Source organism: Podarcis gaigeae (genome assembly GCF_964106915.1).
Source record: "Podarcis gaigeae genome assembly, chromosome: 7".
Lineage (NCBI taxonomy): Eukaryota > Metazoa > Chordata > Lepidosauria > Squamata > Lacertidae > Podarcis > Podarcis gaigeae.
Genome location: NC_139683.1, coordinates 48479735 through 48501082, shown reverse-complemented (window position 1 = coordinate 48501082; position 21348 = coordinate 48479735). Strand labels below are relative to the sequence as shown.

The window sequence follows — 21348 nt, the reverse complement described above, 5'->3', positions numbered from 1 at the left end:
CCTCCATACAGACTGAAGGTGTAAATAGATGAATAAACCATATTTCTTAAAACTGCTACCGTCTCTGCCATGTTTCAATTCTCCAAAGGACTACAGACCCTGATTGAGTGCCTGGAACCCATGGACACTTGCCACCACTTGGCGGAAAGAGGGGGAGGCACCCAACATCTGTAACAACACACAGGATTGGGCTGCCAGAACAACAACAACAATCAAAACCAGCATATCCAGTAATGTCACATCTCTAAATATCTCCTCGTTGGCTCTGGCTTCAGATCCATCTACTGTTGGTTATACTATTTTCTGGCCTAATAGTCCCAATGAACACCAGCCACCACAAACTAACTGCTCGCAACAGTACACAAACTGGTCTTAAAGTTGCATTGTAGACAGAAAAAATACTGTGCCAGCAGCCTTTTAAAAAAGTCTTAGGAAGATTGCTTTTACAAGACAGGACATAAATATTTTAAATACATACATACCTACACAAACACACACAATGAATATCATTAAGCTGTGTGAGATTTAGAGGAAGAACTCATCTGCCAAAGCAAATTTCAGCTGCTTCTCATGTCATACCATTTCATTCAAAAGGGTTTTTAATGAAAAGTGCATGAATGCACTGCAGAGTGTTTTTGTAAACATATATATATATATATAGACATTCTTGGAACATGCACTGCTTGTATGTCATGTAAACAGGAAAGACCGTGGGGTAGAAACATGAAAATGCCAGTGGAAATTGGTGTGGTGAGGTAGAGCCAAACTTTGATACTGACATTACTGCAGCTTACCTGGATGGGAATGGGGCAAGACAGGGCTTCATGGATGCACCAGCAGAAGTGAGGCACTGGCTCTGCTGGTCCATCTGTGCATCCCCAACCTCACTGCCTCATGTGCGTGTTTTAAGTTAAAGCACAAAACATACAGATTTCCAGACTAATTCCCCCACCCCAGGAAATAAAAATACGACAATATGCAGGTAATGCACGTTAACTGTATTTCCTGGTGTCATGCATATACGCTGTCACAGGTGGCGCTGTGGGTTAAAGCCTCAGCACCTAGGACTTGCCGATCGAAAGGTCGGCGGTTCGAATCCCTGCGGCGGGGTGCGCTCCCGCTGCTCGGTCCCAGCGCCTGCCAACCTAGCAGTTCGAAAGCACCTCTGGGTGCAAGTAGATAAATAGGGACCGCTTACCAGCGGGAAGGTAAACGGCGTTTCCGTGTGCGGCTCTGGCTCGCCAGATGCAGCTTTGTCACGCTGGCCACGTGACCCGGAAGTGTCTCCGGACAGCGCTGGCCCCTGGCCTCTTGAGTGAGATGGGCGCACAACCCCAGAGTCTGTCAAGACTGGCCCCTACGGGCAGGGGTACCTTTACCTTTACCTTTAAGTGGAAGAACGCCTGAAGTTAAAAATATTTCCACTAGAACAGACATTAAACTGCAAGAAGGTAAAACAGAAAAAAACAAGAAAGAGCCAGCTATTTCTGAAAACATCTTCACATTCTCTTATTCAGCAGCCTCCTAGTTCCCGAAGAGAGGCCAGGATTCAGCCAGTCATTATGGTTGACAACAGGCAGTCCAATACATCATTAAATATATACAACACCCTGGAATTGAATATTAAATTGTAGTTTAAACTGTCAATTTCTCTACATAGTTGCTGATGAAAAGCTGATGGATAGCATTAGACCTCCCCTGTGGCACACTGCCAAAGGCATCTGTCCCTGTTTCAATGAATTTCAGTCAGGAGTTCAAGGCTGTCCATGACAAAGGTACTTGCTAATAAGTTTTCACTATAGGCCAGCCCTTCTCAACCTTGGTCCCCATGTGTTGATGGACTACAACTCCGAACCTCCTTAACCACGAGGGCCAGTGGTCAGGGATGATGGAAGTTGCAGTCCAACAACATCGGGAGAATCAAGCTTGAGAAAGGCTGCTATAATTATATATGAAAGTACGTCCTTTGTACTCATTATTAACACCTGCTTCACGTCAGAAACTTTGGCCCTCTGAGCACATCTGTAAAAAATGCAAATTGGTACACGCTAGTAGGCCCAGTTTCAAGTTCAGCTTCGTCAGTGGATAATATTAAAAATGCAAGCATTTGCAGTGGAAAGTTTTGCAACAGGCAAATCTGCTAGATCCATTAATAAGTCCTAGGGGAACAGGACACATTATAAAGTGTAGCTTTGTAACAGATCCATATTGGCTGGAAAACTATTATTATATATGTAGAAAATGTGGCAGTTGAAACAATACCCTGACTTTTGCCTTCATGTTCTGCAGATTTAAATTACTATAGTACAACTTGGAGAACACTGCTTTGCACTAAGCAAAGGTGAGGTTGCATTGTTCTTTGTTTTTCCTAACTAACATAAATTACAGTATATACAAGTGCTGGTGAAGAAGTTTGTTTTTTTAAAAAAAAGTATTGTGCTACTATTTCCAGAACACATGTGACTACATCCATCTACTAATGGGAAAGCCAGAATAACACAAAAATCCTGAGTGAAGAGAGGTCAAGCTCACATCTTTCATGTTATGGTACATGCCCCATTTGGCTTCATTTAATTGTTTTGCAGAAATTTGATTGCACGCACTCATGCAAAAAATCCTCCAACAATGCAAATACTATCAAACTTGCACTGAAGGAACTGTTCTAAAAGGCAGACTGTTTGTTTTGGAAGCAGAAACTTGGAACAGCAAAACACAATCTGTAAAGTCCATTATACATTTATATAATGTAAAATGACTCGCCATATCTCTTCTCTTTTCCCTGAGATTTGGTGCCTAGAAGCACAGTTAAACTCTAGACAAGCAGTTCACAGGAACATCTGCAAGCCATAGAACCGATTTTGTATGATGCAGCTCTCTGAGATCCAGCCATTGAGAGGGTAGAGCCTGAGTTCCAGCCTAGCTGTATTCCAATAGGGGAAAGGGTCCCACACCCAATAGTGGATCACATAATAGTGGAGCCCCTTTTAAAAAGAATATTTGGACTCAATGTGACTGCATACTCACTCTTGCCCTTAGCACACATATACATCACACACTCACCACACTTACTGACCATTTAGCTGGGAAGAGAGCAAAGCAGATAGAGAAAATATAAGAGGCTATCATCCAAACCAGGGGTATGCAATCTAAGGCCCGGGGGCCAGATACGGCCCAATCACCTTCTCAATCCGGCCTGGGGAGGGTCCGGGAATCAGTGTGTTTTTAAATGAGTAGAATGTGTTATTTACAATGCATCTCTGGGTTATTTGTGGGGCCTACCTGGTGTTTTTCCACAAGCAGATTGTGTGCTTTTATTTAAAATGTATCTCTGGGTTAGGGTTAGGGTCCAGCCCCCCACGAGGTCTGAGGGACAGTGGAGCAGCCCCCCTGCTAAAAAAGGTTGCTGACCCCTGATAAACCCTATATTCCAACCTCTCTCTAGCACTATAGCAGAGAAGGTGTTGGACTGACAAGACAGCCTTTTGAATCCCCACCCCCACCTTGATTTCAAGGTTCTGGAGGGGGGGGGGCGTAAATTGGGCCACGGAGGACTGGCAAGCAATCAACAAAATGGTGTGGCAAATCAGATCCAGCCTATACACCATGAGTTTGCCACCTCTGCTCTAGCCTATCAAACCTCAGGTAACATAAAAATATATGTAGCTGGTAATGTGCCACAAGACCCCTTAAAAAAAGTCATTATTCCTTAATTTGTTAGATAGAAAATAAGCATTTTACTGGCCAGGATCCACACTATCGCCACACAAAGTGGCTGTGCTAGAAGATGGTAATGTATATGTTGTTTCATTTGTACAAAACATGTAATTTTGGCTGGGAAAACAACTGTCTTAAATATTTGAAAGAGGAAAAGGTTGTGTCAAAACCTACAGAATTAATCCAAGGTTAAAAGTTATTTGTAAAAACAAACAAAGAAACACAAACAGGCGATACTGAAGCTCCAGCTCCATAATGTCATCAGATAATGTGTGTTGATAAATACATATAATATTGTTGAACTGTCTTGGCGTGATGGGAAGGGCACAGTAGCAGAGTACATACTTTGCATGCAGAATATTCCAAGTTCTATTCTTGGCATCTCTAGGCATGAGTAGGAAAGATTCCTTTCTGGAAGAAACCACTGACAGCCACTGACAGTTAATGCGGGCAAGACAAAGCTAGATGGGCTAACAGTCCTATTTTTGATTCCACCCGTCCCTTTTTGGAGGGCAGGCTTACGGTCACACATAATAAATAAATAATGCAGTACTATTTATTACCAGATGGAGTTTCTTTTGCTATTATAACAAAAAATCAAATGACTTGAAATGTTACTACTAGTTATAAGCAACACAATCCCATGTAGGTCAAATTAAATAGGGCTGCCATACATCCGGAAATCAGCAAAATCTGGACATATGACAACCCATGTTGTCAGTGTTGTTTTCGCCGACCTTCCCGAAAAGTAGCTCAAAAATGCCAATTTTTTGCTCAACAACTTCGCACCCTCCATTAAAAAATCACTGTTTGAAATGTGGCAACCTTAAATTAAATTAATGCTCCTAGGAAATTTCATTTAGGATTGCTGCCTTAAGAACAATATGCATGAAACTACACATCTTATCTAAATGTGTGGTTTCTTGCAGTGGGAAAAATCTGTTTAAAGTAGTCTGAAATGTTGATCACAGGCACAGTGCATAAATCTGAATGAGGGAAATCGGATTTTAACATTAAGAGAAAGGAATTCTATAAAGCTAACTACCTCATCCTTGACGCAGCAACTTTTGACCTGCTCTGTGGGAATTCTCTTGTATAACAAATGTATATACTCACACCGTTAAGTTGCTTCTGGAAGCTGCTCACTGCAGGTAAATGACTGCCAGAGAAGATCTCATTTTCACTGCAGAGCTTACAACTTGTCTCACGTTTTTGTGTGTGTGTGTGTGTGTGTGTGTGTGTGTGTGTGTGTTAAAGAACATGCTGAATAACAAATATACAGGAAGACTGGTCTTATACTGAATATGCTGATGCTTAATAAAAGACTTTACAGGGGAGAGACTTCCGGAGGCAGCATGGCGGCTGCAGCAGCAGAAAAGAGCTCCTGAAGCCAGCCAGAGTGAAAGGCTCTGTCTGGCCGATTCCCGGGCTCCCAGGTCTGCTGCTGCCAACACTGCCAACGGAGAGGAACCGGGGGTGCCTGGGGCGTCTTTCAAGGGAGCCAAAACACCCCCCCACGACCTTGATTGAGCCGGAAAGGCACCCGACACCCCCCCCCAACAGCCGAGAGGAGCTCCAAATCCAGGAAGACAGTGGAGCTAACGCAGAGAGGGAGAAAAAGAGAAGGGGGAAGGAAGAAGGGAAAAAAAGAAAGAAAGAAAGAGATAGGAGCCCTAGCTTTGCCGACAAGGAAGAGGGGAGGTAGGTGAACACGGGAAGGCAAAGGACGCTGCGAAAAAACACGTGGCTGAGCCGACCGGAGCCTACCCCTCCATGCAAAGCCGCATGACAAAGGAGATCACAGAAAGGAAGAAACTACCCCCTTCTTTTCTCCTTTTTTCTATAAAAAACAATAAAAGACTTTACAGGACAAGCATACTTAATGGTTAGCATATTCTACAGATGAGGAAATACACAAAATACACCCCACCCAATCCACAAATCCTTGCACTCAGCAAGTAGCACTCATAATGCAGGGTGCAATGATCTCTTCTAGCAGGAATGGCTAACACCCCATAGGACAGGATCACACTTCAAAACGACCTTGACAGATTAGAGAAGTGGGCCAACAAGATGAATTTTAACAGGGAGAAATGTAAAGTATTGCACTTGGGCAAAAAAAATGAGAGGCACAAATACAAGATGGGTGACACCTGGCTTGAGAGCAGTACATGTGAAAAGGATCTAGGAGTCTTGGTTGACCACAAACTTGACATGAGCCAACAGTGTGACGCAGCAGCTAAAAAAGCCAATGCAATTCTGGGCTGCATCAATAGGAGTATAGCATCTAGATCAAGGGAAGTAATAGTGCCACTGTATTCTGCTCTGGTCAGACCTCACCTGGAGTACTGTGTCCAGTTCTGGGCACCACAGTTCAAGAAGGACACTGACAAACTGGAACGTGTCCAGAGAAGGGCAACCAAAATGGTCAAAGGCCTGGAAACGATGCCTTATGAGGAACGGCTAAGGGAGCTGGGCATGTTTAGCCTGGAGAAGAGGAGGTTAAGGGGTGATATGATAGCCATGTTCAAATATATAAAAGGATGTCACATAGAGGAGGGAGAAAGGTTGTTTTCTGCTGCTCCAGAGAAGCAGACACGGAGCAATGGATCCAAACTACAAGAAAGAAGATTCCACCTAAACATTAGGAAGAACTTCCTGACAGTAAGAGCTGTTCGACAGTGGAATTTGCTGCCAAGGAGTGTGGTGGAGTCTCCTTCTTTGGAGGTCTTTAAGCAGAGGCTTGACAACCATATGTCAGGAGTGCTCTGATGGTGTTTCCTGCTTGGCAGGGGGTTGGACTCGATGGCCCTTGTGGTCTCTTCCAGCTCTATGGTTCTATGATTCTATGAATGTAGTGTACAAGGTATACATGCATCCGCTGCATCCAACACAAAACGGGGGATTAATGCCACTGGAGCTGATCCCTACAACCACGTTCACATGGAGAAAATTTAGAATGAGTTGTTCTGCTATCTTTGAACATTTGGCAATACTTTGTAGGCAACATGTCAAAAATGCTATATCGTGAGCACAAACTGTTTATGAAGCATTTTATCCTCCACCCCGATCCCAAAAGGAATAAAGCTAAAAAAATCAATTACAGCACTGAAAAGCAATGAAGAACATAAAAAATGTACACTCTGTAACTAGTCCACCACCTTTAAGAATATCTTGTTTGATTTTCCTCCTGTAGTTAACTGCAAATAAGTCCCGTATTTCTAAAAACACCATTATACAAGGCTATATGTATAGCAAGTTCTTCACACTCCACCCCCTGCATTCCTACTCCGAGATGTGCCAATTGATTTAATTGTTTTGTTTTACAGATTCCTCTCTGTAGCTATTCCAGGAAATGTTTTGAAATATTAAAGTACAGTGGTACCTCAGGTTAATAACTTAATTCATTCTGGAGGTCCGTTCTTAACCTGAAACTGTTCTTAACCTGAAGCACCACTAGCTAATGGGGCCTCCTGCTGCTGCTCTGCTGCTGCACGATTTCTGTTCTTATCCTGAAGCAAAGTTCTTAACCCGAGGTAATATTTCTGGGTTAGCGGAGTTAGTAACCTGAAGCGTGTGTAACCTGAAGCGTATGTAACCCGAGGTACCACTGTACAAGTTCAAATTAAATACTTAAAATCATTTTTCCATGTAAGAGGGTTTTGTGGAAATGCTATGTGAAACACATTAAAATGGGTATCTGCTCATTTTTAAAAATCAATTTATCCCTAGAGATTATGGATGAGTAGAACCAATCCATCACCCCTATGTCCAGTTCATTTTGGATATTCTTCGTGTGCCTCCCAAAAAAGAGGGTCCAGAGGGTGGCAACACAAGAATGGGCCTTTTCTGCAGTGGTTCCCTGTTTGTGGAATGATCTTCCCAGGAAGGTTTGGCTGGGACTTTCATTATATACCTTGAGGCGACAGGTGAAAACGTTCCTCACATACCCCTTTCAAATGTGTTTGTGGGAGAGAGTGGTGTAAGGAGCTTATTGGTTTGCCCCCCCCCCTTCTTGTTTTCATGACACATTTTGTGTTTTTATATGGCATCTCTATGTTGTGAACTGCCCTAACATGTACAGATGAAGGGTGATATACATATTTAAGAATAAATTGAAAATAAAATAAAATAAGGACTTCCACCAGGCACCTGAAATTAACCCTTTTAAACAACTGATCCATTCCATTCTGGTGAGATATCAGGCCTGCTTGAGCCCTGCTTATTGCAAATGCCACCCTTCCTGGCTTACCAAAGTGGAGGGGCAGCAAGGAGGACATTCAGTAGGGTTTCCTTTTTCCTCTGAATGTTGCCACATCTGCACAGCAGGACACACAGATGCCTGAAACCATGGAAAAGGAGTTCATAGTGTCTCCAGATGCTGCTGTGCATGTGTCTTTAACGTACTATAATATCTAGAGACAATGGGGAACATTTCCCACGATTCCCAGCATTAGTACACTGTGAGCATTAACAACAACGTTTAAGGCATGCGGCCCTGTTTCCTGGAAACTATCTAAGCTATCTTCTCCCACAAACACTTTGGTAAGTTTGGGAAATGTGGGATTCCTCTCTTCCATTTTCACTCCACCACTAATAAATGCCCTTATTCAGAAATATGCATGTAGAGTTGGGCTGCCCACACTGTGCGCATCTCATTGATTAGTCAGCATAATCAGATCTGAAAGTTTATCTAAGTCTCACTGTGCAGGGGAGGAGGTAATTATCACTTAATCTTGTCAGTATGACCATCTGCTCAGTGCTATACTGTGGTTTCAGCCCAATCACTCAAACAGCACAGCCTCACATCATAGATGCCAGATCCAGCCATAAGAATCACCCACACAACCCCTATTGGCTCATGTTGTTCCTCAGCCTGTCAAAGATTTGCGCCTGGGAGCAGGGGTTCTTGTTGTGCCCCACCAGCTTCCTGTGACAGAACCAGAGGAGGAGGATCACATGTGGCTCAAGTAGAGTTAGTGTAAACTAACAAACTCCCTGTTATTACAATCTGAGATCATGTCCCAGTTGGAGAGGCTACAGATCAAGGATCACCAATCTTTTTAGGCCAGTGGGACCATTTGGATTTTTGAGTGAATTGCTGTGGCCTCTGGTCATTTCTTTCCTCCCTCCCCTAGATAGAACTGCTGAAGAAAAAAGGCATTTTTTTGCAAACAGATGCAGGAAAGTATCATTAGGACCTCAGGGTAGAAGTTAAATAGTTTATACTAAAGTGTTCTGTATATAAAAGAAAGTCAGTCAAGCAAGCAGGACTCCTGAAGGGTGGCAACACCAGTAAAATGTGGGAAAAGACAGCAATGGTGGATGAGGGGAGGGAAGGTGCATCAGAAGAAGGGATTCAGATTGCTTTACATATATGCATTAGAAATTTTGTGTTAATGTAACAGCTGTATATGTAACAGCATTTTTGTTTTTAAAAAATGCTGTTTAAGTTGTCTGTTGTTGCTTTAGTTTTCTGTATACCACTTAGACTTACATTTTATATTAAGTAGTATAGAAATAGTCTGAATAAAACAATATTAAACTGCAATAGTAGTTCAGATATCTGTGAAAATCAGAAAAAACATAGTAGAGTTATCTCCACCCACCCCTCTCCCCAATGTTCTTCATCTGAGTTTTGTTAGAACGCTAAACATAAACTTCAATAAGCTCAAAAAGTAAGGTAATTTAATAAAAGAAAAACAGTTTTATTAAGTCCTTATTACTTTCACTTCATTATCTGTTCAATTGGTGGATTATCTAATATCATTAATTTTAACACAGATCAGAGACAATGAATACTGGATTAGTCTTTTAAATGTACGGCATCACCTCATCTTTTGCTAATTTTCTGTCACTTTGCAATATATTTTAGTAATAAAATTCTCAGAGATCATACTCAGAAACAGAAAAAGCAATGGCTGGAAAATGTCAATGCCAGGCAATCTTATATTAATATTGTTTAATACTTCTATGGAATTATTTTGCTCATACATAGTAATTAAATTTCAGATGAGAAGAAAGCTGTTAACAATTCCTCCTCCTTACATACTTTCTTTTTGGATGGGAAAAATAGGAAGCAAAACAAGTTGCTGACACAATTCAATTTTATAGCAGAGTCTCATTTTCATTCTGCCAATCAACTCTTCATGTGGATTTACTCCTGTATGCATTAGCAATGAGTAAGTATAAAAGTCGGTTTCTCAGGTGTCACTCCAAACTGGAAGGCAATTCTATCTGACCAGTAGGAGGCAGGTAATAGCAAAGAACTTCCTTGAAGGCACTCCTTAGGATGTCATATAGCCCACCTCTTCAGAAACTTTCTTGTCTAAGCAGGAGATGGAAGTGCTTTTATAAGGTATCTGTGGTTTTTAAAAGAGTTGCTTTGAAGAAAAGGAACTGGAATTTTTTTTCCTAACTAAAGAAGGACCATCTTCACAGAGTCAAAGTGAAGAAGACCTCACTGTCTCACACAACCCTCATTAATTTGGTAAATTCAGAGTTGGTTAGGTAAGAAAATTTCCCTATGCTAAGACTGTGGAAAGGAGACAGCCATCCAAAGCTCCTCCATTCATTTGTTTAACCCCTTTAAAATCCCTCTAAAGTGGTCTTAGTGGTTTGTCATCTAAAAGAAAAGTCCTATTATCATGATTAGATACTTGGGGTGGTACTCAATTACGTATTTGCACTAGCACAATGAGACCACCTCCCTCCCAAAAAAATCTGTCTTGGAGAGTGGAGGGAAATGCCAGAACAGATTTAGAGGACATGGGAAAGGGAAGGAGCAGAACGCTCTGCTGCTCAAGGAGAAATCCTTGCACCAATAGAACATTCTTCTTAAAGCTATGTTGAGTGCAACCCTTTGTTTTCTGCAGAGTAATACTACCATCACCTGTTATGTGTCTGAGAGTTACAACAACCTTATGAGATGACTGCACATTTGGACATCCTAGTCTGCTGCTTAGAGTGGAATCTGTGTCTTGGAATAGGAAAAGGATCCTTTTTGTTATTGAGGTGTCAGTGTTTTATATGTTTGTTAATTATTGCTTGAATTCAAATAGTCTGTTTTCAGCTAGTTACTTTATTTGGAACCAGAAGGAAGGGTGATCCAAAGGAAAACCTTACGGAAAATTCTTCTTGATGCCAGAGAACATTATGGTGGTGATCTGTATCCAGAAGAATTTGATGTCCCTCTTGCCAGGGACCAATCACTACCTTGTAGAGTTTGGGCTCAGTGCAAGGTTCCACAACCTCTGCAGAACTCTCTTCCTTGTCCCCATAATTTTATTATTTTAAAATTTTGTAAATCATACCTTCACACAAATATGGATTCCACGCTGGTATACATAAAAATTCCAGACATTAACACAATATTAAAACAGACACTATCAAAACACAACAAAACATCAGAGGCAAGAAACTGACTGCCCACAATAATCTACAGTACAAATCCAAGCTTTCAATCGAGGGGACAAAATACATTATCAAGACGCACTGCTGTTTACTCTGCAGTCATCTTTGACAGTGCACTTGGGTTCAGACTATGATACAAAATGGTCTAGATTGTGCAGCATGGCTGTGGTGTGTATGGCTTCAATTTGAAGGCCTTTTGGCTTCTTCCAGATCCATGATTCTATAATTGCCACGACTGACTCACAGCTGCTAGGCAGAAATTTATACCTGTGGTGATGTTTCATCTCATCTCTAACTATTGTTTTTCAGATCTTTTACAAAAAGAAGTTTTGAAGAAACCCTTAGTTCATTTACACACTCTGCCCTGCTTTAAAAAGTCATTTTAAAAAGTTTTTCATCTTCAAAAAGTTATTTAATACAGACATGCATACAGAATTCAAGCACTCTTTCCATGCATCACTCACACGTAGGGTAATCATAAGATACTACGAGGAGCATGCATGGCTGTGCTGCTGGCACTGAAAATGGTGCCCTCAACTAGTCCTATCCCACTACTGTTTATGTACCCCACATGGACATCTGCAAATAAACATCTGCTTAAGCTGCTTACAAAGAGACACCCATTTGCAGACTTGGTGCTTAACGTGTGAATAGCAATGGGGCAAGGCCAGTGGGAAATGGAACACTGTAGGTGCAGTCTTGCTTCCTGTTGTATCCATGATTGATGAGAATATGAGTAGCATGTTAAAAGGGATAGAGAAAAAGGGAAATTGATGTCACTCAGGTGACAGGTTCCTTCTCCCCATAATGAACTAGACAACACTGAACTCCTTATAGAATGAACAATGACAATACAAGATGTATGTGACCTAAAGCATGATACATAACAGTCATTATCACTGAAACCTAGTTGATGCCCAATAACAGATGTCCATAATTAAGGTCAATATGTCATTAAAGACCCAAACTATGTGATGGTGCTAGACTTGTATTGTAAATGCACAACTGTCCTACTTACATCTAAAGCTAGGTGTGAGAGTGGTCACATGGGTGAAAACTGCTGAACACCAATACAGAGAAAGCTCTCACCCCTGCAGTCCATCCCCTTAAATCCCTTCTTCCTTTACCAGGCTCTGATACAGGAAGTAGGGCTAATACATTCTGAGAGATGTCGGTGTGGGAACAGTTTGTATGTCAGACAGATATTATGACAATATTTTTTCAGTAAAGAATAGCATACATATTACAGTTGCCAATAAAATTGTAAAAATAACTAATATAGCCGTATTATAACAATACAGCACTACACAATTCCGCTCTTCAAATACTGTGTTGTCTCACACTCTTTACATTTAAAAGATACAGTGGTACCTTGGTAGTCGAATGGCTTAGTTGTCGAACAAATTGGCTACTGAACGGTGCAAACCCAGAAGTGAATGTTCCGGTTTGCAAACGTTCTTTGGAAGCTGAACATCTGACGCAGCTTCCGTGGCTTCTGATTGTCACTTCCAGAAGCCGCACCTTGGTTTTCAAACCGTTCCCGGAGTCGAACAGACTCCTGGAACTGATCAAATTTGAGAATCAAGGTACCACTGTACTGTGAAAGTGTCAAGGTAAAAGGACAGGGCTACCATACATTATAAGTGCCCCAATTTAAGTGGGACAAGCATGTTTTCTTTGAAGGTGCCCCAGACTCTGCCTTCATCCTGGGCTGCCCCAATTTCATGCCGCCTGTGGATGGGAGCTGTAGAAGCAGCTCCTGTAGCGGCAGAAGCATTGTAAAGGAGTATTTTCTAGCCTTTGGGAAGAAGATGTGAGGCTCTGACAGGATCCTGGAGCCCTTCTGCCTCCTTCCCAAAGCCAGCAAGCACTTACAGGGCTTTGGGAAAGAGGCAGAAGGGCTTTCACACCCTGGCTGAGCATCACGCCTCCTTACCTAAGCCAAGCAGAAGCTTACTGGGCTTTGGGAAGGAAGTGCAAGGCCCGGGTCCTGATTTTTATTGGGAGAATGTTGGAGCTTATGGACTAGGTAAAGGTAGTGGCCAGCATGACTAAGCCACTTCTGGCAAACCAGAGCAGCGGACAGAAACGCCGTTTATCTTCCCGCCGGAGCGGCACCTATTTATCTACTTGCACTTTGACGTGTTTTCGAACTGCTAAGTTGGCAGGAGCGGGGACCGAGCAATGGGAGCTCACTCCGTCACAGGGATTCGAACCGCCGATCTTCTGATCGGCAAGTCCTAGGCTCTGTGGTTTAACCCACAGCACCACCCGCGTCCCTTTTATGGACTACTAGCTTTTAAATTAATATCATACCTCCTGGCACATCTTCCTTTATTTAGAAGCAAATATTCTGATTTATACACCTGCTAAGCCACAGCGCTTAGCTTTTAAGATAGTCTATTATTCTCATTAATTTCCAAGGGAATCAGCTTGCTTGAATCTCAGCATTGTATCTTAACTGATTTGTGGACTATGTGGTCAGCTTCTCAAAATTAGAAGGAATGCTGAGTAGAGGAGCTCATAGAGGGAAGAGAGAAAATTAAAAGATTAATCTTTTCACTACTCATTATCATTGTTTACAGCTTTCCATTTATCTCTGTTCAGGTGATAAATAGACTGATCTGTTGCACTTTTGTTATACTCAATTTCTCTGGATAAATAAGCCTTAGTACTTCTTGTATTTGATTGTTTCCTTCAGAGACAAGGCTAGCCAACTTTGCCTGGAATACTTAAATTCTAGAGGAGGAGTTTCTTTTTTTTGACTTTGCGCGATCATGCATATTTCAAATTCTGATAGGCTTCTCAAGGGTCCCCATCTTTCTGTTGTGTGTTTTTAACATTGCTTAAAAGTTAACACTGTTTAAGTATTCATTGTTTGTGCAGCTGCTAGCAAGCAAACTCAAACTTTAATCATCACCATCACAATAATAATCACAATAACAATAATAATGATCACAATTCTCAGCAAGAGTAATCTAGTAAATTGAGTGAGATACTTTATATTTCTCAAGAAAGGATTAAGCGTACCTTTACTGGAGATTCTTTATGGGGTGACTCTTCCACTGGTATCTGTCACATTTTATTTAGCCTTACTTTTATTTTGTCTAGGCTAATATTTGTGAGTTTTCCGTATTTACTGCCATGTTGACCTTAGCAGAAATTGTAACCGTGGGATTGTAGTCAACTTTTACCCATAGTAGACCCATTAAAATTAGTGGCCATGACTAACTTAGGTCTATTAACTTTAGTGGGTCTACTCTGAGTAAAAGTTATTTGACTACAAGAAGAGACAACTGTGTAAATCTTCTGGATAGGATGGCCATTTATTTATTTAGAAAATACATCAACAGATAATTTGAGATTGAAAACGAAGGTTATTTATTATTTTTACAGGGCTTATTTTTGCCTACACATTTGAAATGGGCCTCAACCATCAGAAAAATAATTGTTTTATCGGTTTGGAACAGCAAACAGCCAGAAATCAGCAGTAAAGCACTTGAGATCACTGTACCTTGAGTCCCACCCTCCATCCCTCACACATACACAAACACACACACAGTGCTAGAGACGCTTACAGCACACTAATGAGAGCACCGGTATAAAGGAAGTGAAACTCTTTTACAAGCCCAGTGAAATCCACAGTTCTATGAAGTCTTTGTTGGCAACAATCACAAAGGATCTTGTAAGTCATATAAAACCAAAAGTTACCAACGCCAACATACTTAAAAGCACTAAACCAGTCAGTTGCTCCATCCTTATTGGTGAGTCAAATCCTTATTGGTGATCCATATACTCATATGGAAACGGAAGCGGGAGGAGGAATACTTGCATCTTACTTTATTCAGACACTACAGCCAACAAATGTTTTTCTAACCAGAAATTACCTCCATTTATTTTATCTAGACATATTTATGAAAGATGAAACTATTTTTTATATATAAAAAAGAAAACAAGCAGAAAGTGTTTCATATTAATGTACAATACTGTAATACATTAGCAATTTTCCATTAGTGCAAGTACATCTATAACAACTCAGCAAGAAAGATATACACCCTCATGGCTCTTTCATTTAAAGACAGAATTACAGGAAAATAAATAATAACTATTTGTTCTGCAATGCAAGAACATCAAGGCACCACTGGGTATCAAACAACCTCAGGGAAAGAAATATACATATCACTGGATATATCCTGGAAGGAATTTATAAAACTTATTTGAATAACATGCCCAATAATATGAACTCCAGAGAATTATTACATGTCTGTGTAATTTAAATATATATTGTGGGTAGCACAGAACCTTTAAATATTATTAATATGTGTATTATTTAATATAATTCACTTTGATATGCAGATTCCATGAAATACTGCCAGAACAATGCAAGATCTTAAAATGAAGCTAGAAAGATACTGATACTTCGTCAACAACTCATATGCTGAAGCCTCTAAACAGCCAATGTTTGCCTGTACTTTTGCAGCTTCATTTTTTATTGTCTTCTGATTTGCTTGCTTTGTTCCTTACCAGCTTGTTCATAATTTTATTTCATTCGTAATTTTATTTGTATGCCACTTTTCCATACACAAAAAATGTGCTTAAAGCGGCTTATAACAAAGAAAACAGGAGTCTATTTCAAAATCAAACACTACAAAAACAATTTCATAACAACATAATAAAACAACAGCACAACAGCAAATATAAAAACATACAAAAACAAAATTTCAGTACTATAAGCAAGATTACGTGAATGACATCCAACAGCAAAAATAACAGCTTGACAGCTTTACCTTGGTTCTAAAAACACTTCTCCCCTGGTGTTCCTCACCTACAGAAGCTTCTTATAAATAAGACTTCCAAAAGCAAAGAGTGGGGTGGTTGGAAGTGCCATCTCGATGTGTGCGTGCGTGTGGGTGCACACTGTGGGTGTTCAGCCGGGCGACCCAATGAGTTATGAGTGTGACGTCGCACAGAGCAACATGGGCACAATCTCCACAAGGGTTCAGCCTAGTTGCTGCCAGAGTCAACAGAGGCAAGGCAGCAGGCAGTGGTGGGCGGAGGCCAAGCAGCTTGCAAGCAACGTGACATCACCCACAATGTGGGGCTCAACTGATGTTTGCTCCAATTCAGTGGTAAAGATTGGGTTTCCCAGGGTAAAGTGGTGGGACAAGCGGAAATATGGATGAGCCCCAAGCTCAAAAAACAAGGAGAAGAGTATATACAATCATTATCATAAATGTCAATCTGCCTACTTGTATAAGTGGTACATTAAAAACTGCACGACTATCGGAAAGCTGTTTCTTATGTACACTATTATTAACCAGCACATAAAATGTGCAGAAAACAACTATGGGTAGTGTTCAGCTTAGTTTTGCTCTAAGTGAACCCACTTAAAGTAATGAACATGACTAAGTTTGAGGGCCTTCTCGGTAGTGGCACTTGCCCTGTGGAACGCCCTCCCAGCAGATATCAAGGCAATAAACAACTATTTTACTTTTAAAAGACAACTGAAGGTGGCCCTGTTTAGGGAAGTTTTTAATGTCTGATGCTGTATTGCTTTTAATATTCGGTTGGAAGCCGCCCAGAGTGGCTGGGGAAACCCAGCCAGGTGGGCAGGGTATTAATAATAATGATGATGATATAATAATAATAATAATAATAATAATAATAATAATAATAATTTCCCTTTCAATAGCTGTTCTTTGAGTATAGTCTAATGCTACCCTATGGCAATAAAAAAATTAAACTATTTTTAATTCAAATGTGTAACTTGTGCACTTTGAAAGTTAGAGTCTCCGTGCAGAAAGATAAATAATTCATACCTAAAAATGTGCCATGTTGATCACACCATATGTGACTACACATTTGAAAAAATACCTTCAGTTTTTTAAAAAATGTAATTAATATTAGACATATGCTGCATTTTAGTTTCAATAATACTTAGACCACCACTCGCCCACTCCCAGCAAATGTACAGACTAAAAAATTTGGTAGTTTGTTTTTTAGTTCTCTCTATAAATAATATAAAATAAAATAACTCCTTCCATTGGCACAGCTTAGGACATACAGATGTAAATATGGACAGCATTCTTTTAAAAATAAAATAACCTCTTGGAAGCAATAGCTTCTCTCCTCCCCCTCAATTTAGCATATGCACGCACGCGCACGCGCACACACACACACAAAATACTTCTAAGATTTTGAGAAGAAGCAACAATACATCAAATAACTCTATTGATAATGATTTATTATTTATTCACCAGTAATAGTGTAAACGTGCTGAAGTCAAGTCAGCATCCCAATGGCAAGTTCTTCCCCGCTCTACAGACAGGCTGCAAGGCTTGGGATGTGTTGGTATCTAAATCCCCACTATCACTCACAGCCACCACATATTCTATTGCCTTTTCATGCAAACTACAGGCAATAATCATATGTTCAATCCACATTATGATGGCCATATTAAATTTTATTGCATTCACTTTGAGACTATGTTAGTAATGCATGCAGAAATGGGTTTTCAAGGTCTACCAGTAAAAGCAGTGGGGTGGGGTAGCAAAACCTAATAATAGTTTTCTAGCATTTTAATCAACAGCTTGATTTAAGGGCTCAGATTATGAAACAGCTTTCCCTATGAAGTGTGGCTGACCCCATCCCTCACTATTTTTCACACATTATTGAAAAACTTTTAATACCAGACAGCTTTTATTTTTTGAAGGCGGCAATGTTTTTATGCATCTTCAACTGCTGACCCAGGGTTTTTTTGTTTTTGTTTTGCAGTTAATGTTATATGTGTTAAAGACCCTCCTGAGTTTTACACTAGAAGGGTGAGATATGCATATTTTAACTAATAAGAGCCAACTGAAAAATTAGAAGCCCCATGAGGAAACTGCCCCAAATCTCCTTTGAATGGTAGAGCTCCTTATGGCGGATTTAACATATGAAAGCTGCTTTAAATATGTTTTAACATAAACACATGGAAGTGTTCCCCATATTAGAAACTGTGCAGAAAGTCTCTCCATGCCCACCCAGTGATGGCAGCTTTCAGGTGGTCACCAGACTACAGGCAGTGATACCATTTCCCCAGTATCTACAGAGGTCCAGTGAATCAGTGGTGGTTGGATAATGCCTTTGCAATTTATATTAATTGTGAATTGTGGCCAAGGACATATTAAAATAAGTTTGCAGTTAAATTTCAACTATGCTAGCCCCAACTTTACACCCATTATGCAACATTCAAAGACTTCTGATCAAAGCTGTTAAATGTAGTATAATACTTCACACTAATGAATTGCTTTGTGTACGTCTCCAATAAGATGACATCAAGATGCTTTCACTTAGATATCTTACAAGCAACAATGAGATTTTTCAGTGCCTCTGAGAACATCTACACTTTTGAAATGCCACACAAAGGAATGCATCGAACAAAAGAAAAAATGGTAATTATACTTTAAATTATTATGCTACAACTAAAATGCCTTGCATAACATCCTCGTTATAGACAAGGGTTAACAGCAGAAGAGGGGCAAAACTCTCTCTACAGCGGTACTAGTTGCATTTAGTTAAGACCATTGCAAAAAGTTTGTAGGCACAGTCCTATCATTGAATTACAATCACTGGATGAGGACAGGACTCCAAATAAACTTGTTGCACCAGCAGGATGCAGAGATACACTATCATAACTGATTTATGCCAAGGAAAATGAATAAAATCCTATATTCAATGAAAGATCGGTCCCACTCCAAACACTGGGGTAATGCTCCACATATAAAAGTTGTGTTTCACCACTGAAGTCAGTAGGAGTCCAAGATTACTGCCCCTGTCATAATGGGAGGTGGCATTCAGACCAGCTTTACAGCCAATCATAGCAAGCTAGTAGTAATACATAAGATCCAGAAGAATCAGTGCTCAGAATGAAGTCGTCAACTTGACATCTAGAAAGGAAGCTAGACTGTAAACATGAAGGCAATGGTCTAAGGCTTATTAGGCAGATTAAGTGGTGCTGCTGTTGTGAAGGATGCTTGGCCCTTAAAACTATGGCTAAGCGATCAGAAGGAATAAACATGAAACTTTTAAAAATCCTTGCTTCTGAAAAGATTTGGTCTCTTCTAACAGGAGCAACTTGCAGCAAGAAGTAAAGGAACAGAAACAAAACAAATGATGTCTTGTGCCTTTAACAGCTATGTGTCTGGCACACGTTAAACAAGCCAAGCCTTTTCTAGTATGGAAATACAATTATGGGAAAGTTTCACCAGCTGACATTCTGTCAAATATCTGATAACTTGTGTGCAATGTATAACTTATTTTGGGACTCCCCACATTCTGAATGCTAGGGGGCGGGGAGCTAAAGTTGATTTTTTTTATAAGCTAAAAAGTTCATTTTGATAAACTTGAATCGAACTGCCTCCTTTTTAAGCAGAAATTTCCAAGCACTGTAAAGAACACACATCTGATATATCCAGTGCTGTACACACACACTACCCGCTAAAGCATCCGAAAGCATAAGCAACAGCTCCAATCTCCTGGGATACTGCTGGTGTGATAAGCCAGCCAACAGCATGAACTGAGGAGGGGCAGGAGAGCAGAACAAGGTCAGAGATGAAAATAACAAGCAACTACTGAGAACTCAGGGCAGTGTGGCAGAATGGGATGATGGAGAAGAGCAAAACTAAGTTCGTAGTTGAGATGAGGTGAACCTGGGGACTCCATGGCTCTCAGCTCATTCTCTTAACCATCACTATGTACACTAGCTTTTGAATAAACTTTTAAATAATTGAATCACTTCATTTATTCATTGGGGGGAGTCCAAACAGCTTGCTTAAAAAATGCTGTGGCTCAGCAGAAGTTTTTAAAACCTCTTGCAGTTACACCCAATTATTAGTCTGCATTTTCTGGGATGAGCATTCATACAGCCATAAATATTAATAACTGAACTTTCTTAAAGCTTGTCTTCAGCTGTTCCATCATATTATCAGCAAACAAGATGGTATGTTTTAATATTACTTAGCCATCTGAATAAAAGACTAAACACCTTTTGGGGATTTGACAAATCATTTACTAAAATACAATGAGCCCTCAACTTACGGAACCCAGTTGTCACAAAATTGTGAGTAAGCTTTAAAGTAATAATGGCTGTTTCTTGCATGACGAATCTAATACTGTCAAAATCATATTTGCCTATTTTTTTCTTGAATTATCAAAGAAGCTAAAGTTAGGAAAACAATTATCTCTACATAGATGAGCTGTCAGAAACAAACTGAAGGAATTCTATAATTTTACTTGTACCATCAGGTTCGATAGTTCAGTGCAGTAACCCCAGATGCTCTGCAAATAGAGCAAACCAGACACCACTACAGTCTTCTAGCACAACCCTTTGATACTTGAAAATTCACAACCCCCACGTATGCAGAGATATAATTTGATGAGTGTTTCTGCAAGTACCTGAGACCAGTCGATTTCAAAGGATGCACACATTTCGTCAACTGGAGCCTCTCTGGAGGCTGCTAGTGAATCTTAGTTTGCATATATTATTAGCATAATACATTTGTTTTTCTGCAATATATTGACAGGGTGTGTTGATGAGCAACATGAAACTTCAGGGGGGGTTTTCCATTCAAGAATGGTGCTTGCATTCCAGTCTTCTCTTCCCTGCTATGCTTTCTGATGCCTTTAAGGGGCAAAAAGGCAGCTCTTCTGTATTCCACTGTCCTGGGATACTTCATTAATTTTGGGTTGCTGTACCTACACAGCTTCTTGCCTTGTTATCCTTCAGTCATGCAGCTTGCAGAGGGGTGGGGCACAGATCCTTGAGGGGTAGGATGGAAGCATTATTATTCTCACAAGGCCACGACCTTCTTCTGCAGATTGGAACATTAGCTACCTTCTCTGACATAAATGTGATGCTTGGCACAGGGGGGAAATTAAATTCTATCTGTCCCCTCAGTGACAGCAATTTCTAATTTATTCTGCCTTCACAAAATAGAGAACATATACAGAATTATAATCAACCTTTTTTTAAAACCAAAGAGTAAAAACACATTTTGAGTTTTGAAATTTGGAGCTCTTCCATATTTTGCTTCTCACTGTGACTTTAGCTTCAAGTTGGAAGTGAAAGAAAGCGGCAGCTGAGGGAACTGGACCTGGAAAATCTAAGAAACTTTCAACCTAATTGCTATAACACAAAGTGAGGAAGTTTGGGGAAGGCTATTCACACAAAAGGGTTCACCA

At 40.4% G+C, this 21348-nt stretch overlaps 1 protein-coding gene and 1 long non-coding RNA gene across 29 annotated transcripts in view; one reads left to right on the top strand and one right to left on the bottom strand.

Moving 5' to 3' along the window:
* The window catches only part of PTPRM (protein tyrosine phosphatase receptor type M), a 413795-nt gene that overhangs the window by 271764 nt on the left and 120683 nt on the right, over positions 1-21348 (bottom strand). The window lies entirely within an intron of this gene.
* LOC310848152 lies at positions 3496-19899 on the top strand. Of its 2 annotated transcripts, XR_014566182.1 has the most exons (4): positions 3496-3642; positions 7447-7604; positions 18438-18560; positions 19541-19899. It is a non-coding gene; the product is annotated as an uncharacterized lncRNA (long non-coding RNA). The 2 variants fall into 2 exon arrangements; XR_014566183.1 differs by lacking the exons at positions 3496-3642; positions 7447-7604 and adding an exon at positions 7924-8259.